Below are 8,932 nucleotides of genomic sequence, written 5' to 3'. Positions count from 1 at the left end.
GAAAATCCATTCAAATTAGAACTACCCCCACATTGGAAAATCCACAATACTTTTCATATCAATTTGTTACGACCTTTTCGAGGCCAATTACCTGTCCATCCTATCTATCAAAACCCTCCTTTATTATTAGAAGAAGCAACTGAAATCCTTGAACCTGAAACTATTTTAGATACACACTTTAAGACCACTAGAATTGGCCATAGATACTCTAGATATTTGGTTAAGTTTAAAAATCATCGTGTTGAAGAGGCCCAATGGATGCGCGCCCGCGACCTAAGTGCTTACCCCTCATTGTTGGCTACGCATAGAGCTAATAGCAATTGAGGGCAATTGCTATCCTACCCCAGGGGTATGATGCCAAGAGGCATATTCCATGGTGGATTCCATGAGACCATGGTGGATTCCGTGAGGTTTTGAGGTGGATTTCATAAAACTATATTTATTTGCAAGGGCTCTTACACAAGGTGGATTCCTTGTGCGAGAAGTTGATGGGGACGCTTGTCCTTTTAAGGCGTCATGTTAATTTAATGTGCACGTGGGTGATTTCAAAGTTCGTGATTCTGCAAAATACATATTTAAATTAATGGACGTTTATGAGTTTAGAGTGCAAGGTTAGGAGATAGAGTTCCAACCTATTTATTTATTTTGTAGCTGAAGACTACTAGGTATTCACTTTTGTCGGTTTAATTTTATTATTTTCTAATAATTGTGAATGCTTTAGTTGATGTGTACACACCTTATCATTAAAGCATGGCGTTAATATTTATTTAGGTACGTTTATTTATTGAATCACTTGACAAATATTTATTATTTTGTATTCTCATGGGCGCTCGGTTTAAATATTTCATTATTGGACATTGTATTTGGGCACAACTCGACTTTTGGGGTGCCCAACCGCTTTATTCTTTATTTGGACAAAAGCAAACACAAAAGCTAAAAGCATGCTAATTGTAAATTGGGCTATTTTTGAGCTTTGAGATGAATAAATTTATAAATACATGCCTTGTGAAGCACTCACACAAGGCATGGGGGGAGATTGTACCCAAGTTGTCTCTTTCTTCATGTCATGCAAACCTTTCTTCTTGTTTTATGAGCTTTAGTAGAGTTCTTTTGTTCTTGGGGACCTTCCGGTGCTCGTTACGTACGTATGTAGCATCCGATTTGCGCACTAGTTCTAGGTCTCGACAAAGATCTAGAAATTGTAAATGAAGATAAAGAGGTGATTTTGAACCATTGGGTGCAAATTGGAAAAAGAGAAACCACAAAGTAGTGACATGATTGTTTGAGGCCTAATAAATGATGTGGGGTGTCATAGATGTATTATGAAGATAACTTCAATTGGGAAGAGCTTGATAAATGCTTTGGTAAAAAAACAAAGCCTCCAAGTTGGACTGTTATTGCAATTCAAAAAACTAGATTTCAATCAATTTGATCGTCTAGAGAATTTTAAAACCCTAACACTAGAGCTTTTTAGTTTTGGCAAATATAAAAAGAGATAAATTGTTAAAAGTTACTTGCTAGTTTTAGCAAAGATATTGAAGTATTACTATTGTCCTTTCAATAAAGGTGGTAATGGAAGGTAAATGATATAAGAACTAAGAATTTTTTTGGGAAACATATTAACTCTCACAAAAGAAAGACTACTAAAGGCAAGTTAAAGAGGAAGTAAGGAAGATTGAAGAAGACTAAAGGGTGCTAGAGTCAATCTCTTTTTGGATAATGTTAAATTTGAAAAAAGCGTAATTTTGTTAATCTAGGCACCACACATCCATAAGGTGCTTTTGTAATGATTCCAATTTATCAGTTATGGTGAAGGACATCTCTTATATTGTAAATATTCACTAAGAGCTAGGGGCTCGCTTCTATGCAAGTTCTAGAGTTGCATTTAGAAGACCCACAATTGTTTCACAAAATCTATATTCATTTTTATTGAAATTATATCCACATAAGCTAAAGGGCATGGGAAAAAGAAAGAACTAGTCACAAGTTTAATGGAAAAGGATTGAGGGTACCAATTAACTTGAGTGAAGAACCCTAAAACCTAAATTTAATGCACATAATGTGTAAAATTAAATAAAGAGCTTATTCTTATGTGTGCAAACTTTGGAGCTTCCACTCCTCTACCTTCTTATCTATCTTTTTGTAGACAATTTCTTGAGACTAAGGAAGAGAGAGAATGGGAGTTAGAGCTTGAGTGAGGGACTTGTGATAGTGAAGCCCATCTTCTTCTCTTGCCTCCCTTTTCTTCTCCTCTTACATCCCTTTTCTTCTCCTTTTTCTTCACTCAATTGTCAAATATGTGAGTGGATATGAATGACTATAGAAGTGGCTAAAAGTGCAATACATGAATCTTGAGGCCATCACAATGAGCCTTTGAATGCATTCTAACTCTTGAGGGGTTCACTATATATATATATATATATCCTTTATATCACATGTATTCAAAGTCTATTTATAAAGAACCTTATTTATGAATTTTTCTTGAACAAAAGACAACCCTTTTTTATTTAATCTATAAGTAACCCCTTTATATGGCACTTTTTTGTATGTAACAAATTTGTAAAAATGGCATTGAAAATCCCTTATATTAAATATACAGACATATATTTATGAGTGAAACGCCCTAGTTGTGACCACAACACGATGAAAGTAAGTGGGTGAGCGTATTACATCAATTGTCTACTTGGGTTTCTTTCTTGCACAAGGATTGTGAGAGGAAACTAAATGGTTTTGAGCTGTTTTCATACATACAATCATATATTCAAGTGAAGTTGACTAGCAGTTTGTAGGTTTAGGGTTTATGAGTATTCTTAAACACTTGTTTTCCTTTACTTTAGAAAATTCAAAGAATTTTTTTTCATACATGTGTGCTTCTCAATTGTGAATCATGTTTGCGAGTTTTCATGTAAACAATCCTATATTCAAGTGAAATTTTAGTTCATAGGTCTAGGGTTTGACATTATGCTTAAACACTTACTTTTTTCCTACACTACTGCAGAGACTCGAGCGTTTGCAACTTATGAAGATGGCACTCAATGTTGCAAAAGTGTTGCATAATTACTTTGTGCAAGATATATTGGCTAGCACATAGAGGAGTAGATATCATTCTAATCAATAGCAACGAAATCACCCTTGTGAACTTTTGCAATAGGGCATATGTGGCTATGAGCACACTCCTATAATAGCAAGGCCTTCTTCACTTGGTTGTTGATGCAGTTTGGGATACTGAGAAGAATTTACATTTATTACCACATGTGCTAGAAAACATGCCTAAGTTATTGGAGGATCTCAAGGAGCTAGCGCCAGTGTTAGCTTTAAGGGAGAAGTTGGCATTATGAAAAAGACCAACAAAGCACTAGCATCTTAGTATAGTATTATTTTTATATCTTACACCATTAAAAAATTATGTTTGTTCTATTCATAAGCAAGAACAAGGTAAAGACTATGGAACTAAAGGAAAATTTATGTTTGTTCTCTTCATAAGTAAGAACAAGGTAAAGACTATAGAACTAAATAAAGTCATGCTGAAAAAATAACATCTTAGTATACTACTATCTTAGTATCTTATACCATAAAACAAGTTTCAAAATTGGGTATGTCACATTGCAATTGGTAATGAAATGTTTTCAATAGTCTAAATGGGATTGCTAGGCTAAAGGCCATGCAAGTAGGGGTTTACCCCACATCTTAGTGACATGTTTGGCTAGTAAAGCCATGTGAGCATCCCATGAGCATGTTTAGGTACTAAAGCCATGTGAGTTTACAAAAAATATTTTAATGGGTTCAAATGGTTAAAATATCTCAAAAATATTAGCAAAAGGAGTGAAAGACAATCTGTGATATCATAAACAAAGCACCTATGCTCATGTTATATGCATCCAAAAGTTGGTAGAAGGAGGTGTGGGAATAATCTTGCACTACACCACCATAAAATGAAGTGAGATGGATTTGACTAAGTAAACCTTAGTACCATCAAATCTTCATTATGTGCTTAATATTCTTTGTTGACTACCTTCCTTCCTTCCAAGTTCCAAAGGGGTACACCTTGTAATCTTAACAATGTAGCACATGAGTTCAATGGGAGGGTTTTTTAATGTTAAAGGTGTATTACAAAATATGCTCTCAAATAATGTTTTTTTTGAAAAAATCCATGTTAGTATATGAAGAAAATTACTCATTTGATTCATAACCATATCTTAACCATATGTTGATGCATGGGTAAATCCAAACCCTTTGATTACTCAAAATCTAACAATATATCTTAGTTGTGTGACAATCATGAAGTGCAATTATTAAGTTCATCAACTGTGAGATTTTTTCACAAGTAGGGTTATTTTGAATAATATTGCCACCCAAACTCACATTGATAAAATAAAGAATTCCTAAAGGTGGAAATTGAATTCTATCTAGTACTAGCCTTCATTGTGGTTAAGACTATGGAGACTACCCTTCATCTATGAAGAAATGATACAAACTCAAATCAACTACCTTCTCCTAAATGAGTGTTTGAAGTTTCATTTAGACAATTCGCATGCACCTAAATTTGGGCATTGATGTCATGAGCTAGGATGGTTTACAAAGAATAAACCACAAAGCTATCCAAGTCAAGCACTTAATGTGTTGACCATTACAACTCTTTGAATGGATCCTCATTATGTGTTTAGGGATGTGAACTTAGCATGTTGACCATTATAAATCATAAGCTGGACCATCAATATGTTTATCATTGCAACAATGCAACAATTATGCTTACTTGCAAGCCATGCTTGTAAGGGCTGAAATGTGGAAACTTTCCTCTTTTTTGGTTGACCTTTTCAATTAGAAGCCATACTACTAATGAGGAGTCCCTTTTTAGCATTTTTGTAAGTGTTTCTTTATCATCATTTAAGCAACTTGATCTTTACAACATCGATGTAGAAGCCTCCTCTCCAAATATCTCTTTCCTTGAATTAGTGAGAAGCTTAGCAACAAGGAAATAAATTTACACCCATTTGTAGCAAGCTTGACATGTGGAAAGGTAGCCATACCCATAATGCCACAACATCATGGACAAAATCATGGATTAGGCTCTATATACAATATTTACAATATGAGAGAGAGAGAGAGAGAGAGAGAGAGAGAGAGAGAGAGAGAGAGAGAGAGAGAGAGAGAGAGAGAGAGAGAGAGAGCACGCACACATGCACGCACGCACGCATGCATGTGAGAGTGAGTGAGTGAGTGAATGTGGGTGAGTATACAAAAGACACTATAGCCAAACTTTTCATTATGCAAACTCAAAGTACAATGAACTCTCTCTATTGCGCATCACTCTCACACACTTTTGCATAAATCTAACCCTAAATGTACACACTTAGAGTGTGTTCACTCATATACACACATGAGCCTATTTTAAATGGATTTTAACAATCAACACTTTGTTCCAATAATCTACATGTTCACTACTTTCTTGCTCCCATTATTGTGAGTTTGGTACACACACCCCGCCCCCCCCCGCCCCCCCTCCCCCCCGCGCCCTTAGTCTCATCTCGGCTTCTCTCATATTACTATAATGGAAGATTCTATCACTCAGACAACATGAATATGGATTTCCTAGGACTCACCATGATTATTCCTTTTGTTATATATCATTATACACACTTTGGTCCTTCTCTTTTATATAACCTCTACACAATAAGATTGACTCTATAATAGGGTACTAATGACTTGGAATCTTTTTTATTGTTGATAGTGACTTGAGCTTGAAGGACTCTTTGAACTAAAAGGAAGAGGAGGGTTGTTAGTTTTGGAATGCTTGAAGGTCAAGAGTGGAGACAAGTGGATAAGTCCACAAGTGACATGTTTGCACAGAAAGAAAGCCGTGAGGGGAGGGGTAGGCTTTCATTTTCGGAGTAGATTGAGAGTAAAAAGAGAAGTGGATAAGTCCACAACATGTTTGAATAAAAAGGAAGCCTTGGTAGATTATGCATTCCCTACCACTTACCTCCTGAATGAATGTTGATGTGTATACTTGAGATGTTAAGATGACATGTGGCTCATCCTAGGATGATGAAGCGAGGAAAAAAAAGGAGGATTGGGAGGGGCCAAAAAGGAATAAAGGGCTTGAGTATTATTCTTGTCATCACTATAGCTAAACACAAATGGGAGAAAGAAGCTTATGATTTATGGAGACAAATGTTACGATTCTTGGGCTCGTCCAATGGTGATTATGGTTTAAGTTAGTCAAAGGTAGGTCGTTGGTATTTAATAAAAGGGACTAGGCAATGGTGACTATTGTCTAAAATAGTCACATGTAGGTCCTTGGAATTAAAAAAAAGGGGACTAGGCAAATTTCAAAGCAATTTGAATATATATATATATGCAATAGTATTAATTTGATACTTTTGGAAATATGGGGATATGTTGAAAAATTTTAAAGATTTTTGGTAAATTTCCTTCAATTATTATTTTACGATAGATTGGGAGAGGGCCTCGTACCAACATTTGGGCATTGCGCATGGCGTCGTTTGAGGGATCCGAATCGGGATCTAAAGAGGGTGTTGAAGGATCTTGATAGATCGTGAGCGTGGCCAGGAGGGGAGGGGAAGAAGGGATGCATCATACGGGGCTCTGATCTGCTGGCGACAAGATTGGCTGCGCGAATATAATAAATGCGATAAAGTAAATACCAATATACCGCAGAAGATGAACGGGGGGGATAATATCAGATCCGGAGCGCCAGCACTTTTACGATCGGTAGAGAGCAGAGAGGACTCAGGAGGCGGAAAGACTGACCGAAAAGAGAAGACGACAGGAACGGGTGGTAGCTTGTTTCTAAGCAGCCCACAGCTGACTGGAGCTCACGGAGAGGCGCAGGGGGTCTTTATATTAACCTATCCAGTCCTCACGAGAGAGAGTGCGAGAGCGCGTAGGGTTCATTGCTTCCTCGAAACTGGGAGCTGTTTGGGTTTCTGGTATTCCTTAATCAGCGGGGTGGGTTTCCTGCCATTTCTTAATCAGCGACGTGGGCGCCGGCCGCCACAGAGCGAACTGTGAGAGAGAGAGAGAGAGAGAGAGAGGGTGTGTGGTATGTGGTAGGGTTAATCGCTTCTTGGAAACTGGGAATCTGGGTTTCCGCCATTTCTTAATCAGCGACGTGGGCGCCGCCCCTTCCCTTCGCCCGGGACGCGCAGCTGCTGTGGGTCGTTGTCCTCCCCCCGTTCCTCTCTCCGAGCTTCTCAACCTGAGTTAGCTTGTTGGGCATCATTGTATTCCTCTGCGAATTAACCCCCCATAATCAGGCCTGGCTTTATGGCCCTTTCGTCTTTCTGATACCAGCTGCGTTGGCTGCCATAAATTACCCGATTTCTTCTTCTTCTTTTCTTTTTGTGCGTTTTTAATTTGCCAAAATATTGCCACAGCGGCGGCGGGGCGGCGGCGGCGACGACGACGACGACGATGAGGATAATGGCGGCCACGATGAGGCAGTGCTGCAGCGTGAGCCTTGGGGTGATGATAGTGGGCGTGGTGCTGCTGCTGCTGCTGCTGGTCCTGCCTGCCCTGTTGCCCCCTCTCCCTCCCCCTCCCATGCTCATCTTGTTCATCCCAGTCGGTATCCTCCTGATGCTCCTTGCCATCCTTCCCTTTGCCATCACTAGCACAGGGCTCCTCTTGTGATATAGGTATCATCACATACATCTTATCAAGCCACGATTGAACAATTCCCCCCAATCACACACACACACACCAAGTGTTTGCTTAGTTATGGTAGATCCCCTCTTTGCAAGCAACCCATGGTCTCTATTGCCTTCTCTCTCACTACAAACATCATAATGGGCTTCCAATGTTGCATCCACAAAGTTCCTTTTCTTCGATATCCTTAAGGTTGATGGTGGAACCCTACGCATGTTCCTTAGTTGTAAATCACTAGTGTGCGACCTCTTGAAAAGTCACTTGTTAAATCAGATATTCATAGGTCCAATGTTGTAAATGAGTAGTGTGTCACTTGTTAAAATCAGCATGTTCATGCACTTAAGTTTTCATGTTATATTGCTTTACTTTCATCAACATGCCCTTGCATAAAACGGACTTAACACAAAGGTCAAAAATTGGGTTGCCTTAATTGCCTCCACCTAAGGTAGCTTTGAGGCCATCTTCTCCCAAACTTAGTGTTAACAATAAAGTGATGCTAGCTAATGTTAGCTTAGTATGTTTTTTCAAGTACTTCTAATACGAACGTTTAGCTTAGTGGGACACACACACACACACACACACACACACACACACACACATGTGCGTGCGTGCATGCATGCACATGAATGCATGCATCATGTGTACCCCCATGCCTAGGCGCACCTCTACAATGTATTTTGGTTTTAACAAAAGCATATGTTCAAGTTGCATTGTCTTCAAGTACTTGGTCTTGCTATTATAATTGAACTTCAAGTTCATGCATGGACTTTGGGTGTTAATATAATCATTGAGTTCGGGTAAGAAGTATTCATCACATTGGCATAAAGGAGCATGCATACTAAGGACTCCTATCTTGCTTATTAGTAGTTGAAACCAACCAATATTGAATGAGACTATTAATTTAGGTTAAGATGAATGTCCATCAGTAGAATCAAGGACTCCTATCTTACTTAGGAGGAGTAACCAACCACTATTGAGTATAACATGAACACATGGTGCTCAAAATAAGCTAGACACTCAGTACCTAATAAGAAAAAGCTAAGTTGCTATTAAGTTAAGATGAATGCCAATTGGCGAGATCACTAAGGACTCCTATTTTGTTTAGGAGTAGTTAAAACCAAGCAATATTGATCGTTATAAAAATAGATGGCACCCAAAATAAGCTAAACACATGGCATCTCATAAGAATAAGCTAGATTGTTAAATGATTAGATCTAGTTGCTACCAAATAACATGTTTGTCTTACGTAGATACATGGTAGTCA

At 38.2% G+C, this 8,932-nt stretch overlaps 1 long non-coding RNA gene across 1 annotated transcript; it reads left to right on the top strand.

The window, feature by feature from the left end:
* Positions 1-6,513: 6,513 nt before the first annotated feature.
* LOC148026375 (uncharacterized) lies at positions 6,514-7,674 on the top strand. Its single transcript, XR_015692768.1, has 2 exons — positions 6,514-7,277; positions 7,398-7,674. It is a non-coding gene; the product is annotated as an uncharacterized LOC148026375 (long non-coding RNA).
* Positions 7,675-8,932: the final 1,258 nt, after the last annotated feature.

This window comes from Lygodium microphyllum, chromosome 13 (assembly GCF_053477565.2).
Source record: "Lygodium microphyllum isolate KBCC chromosome 13, Lygodium_microphyllum_v1.1.10, whole genome shotgun sequence".
In the NCBI taxonomy this organism is placed as follows: domain Eukaryota; kingdom Viridiplantae; phylum Streptophyta; class Polypodiopsida; order Schizaeales; family Lygodiaceae; genus Lygodium; species Lygodium microphyllum.
Note: the sequence above shows the minus strand (reverse complement) of the source record. Positions and strands in the feature narration are given on the sequence as shown.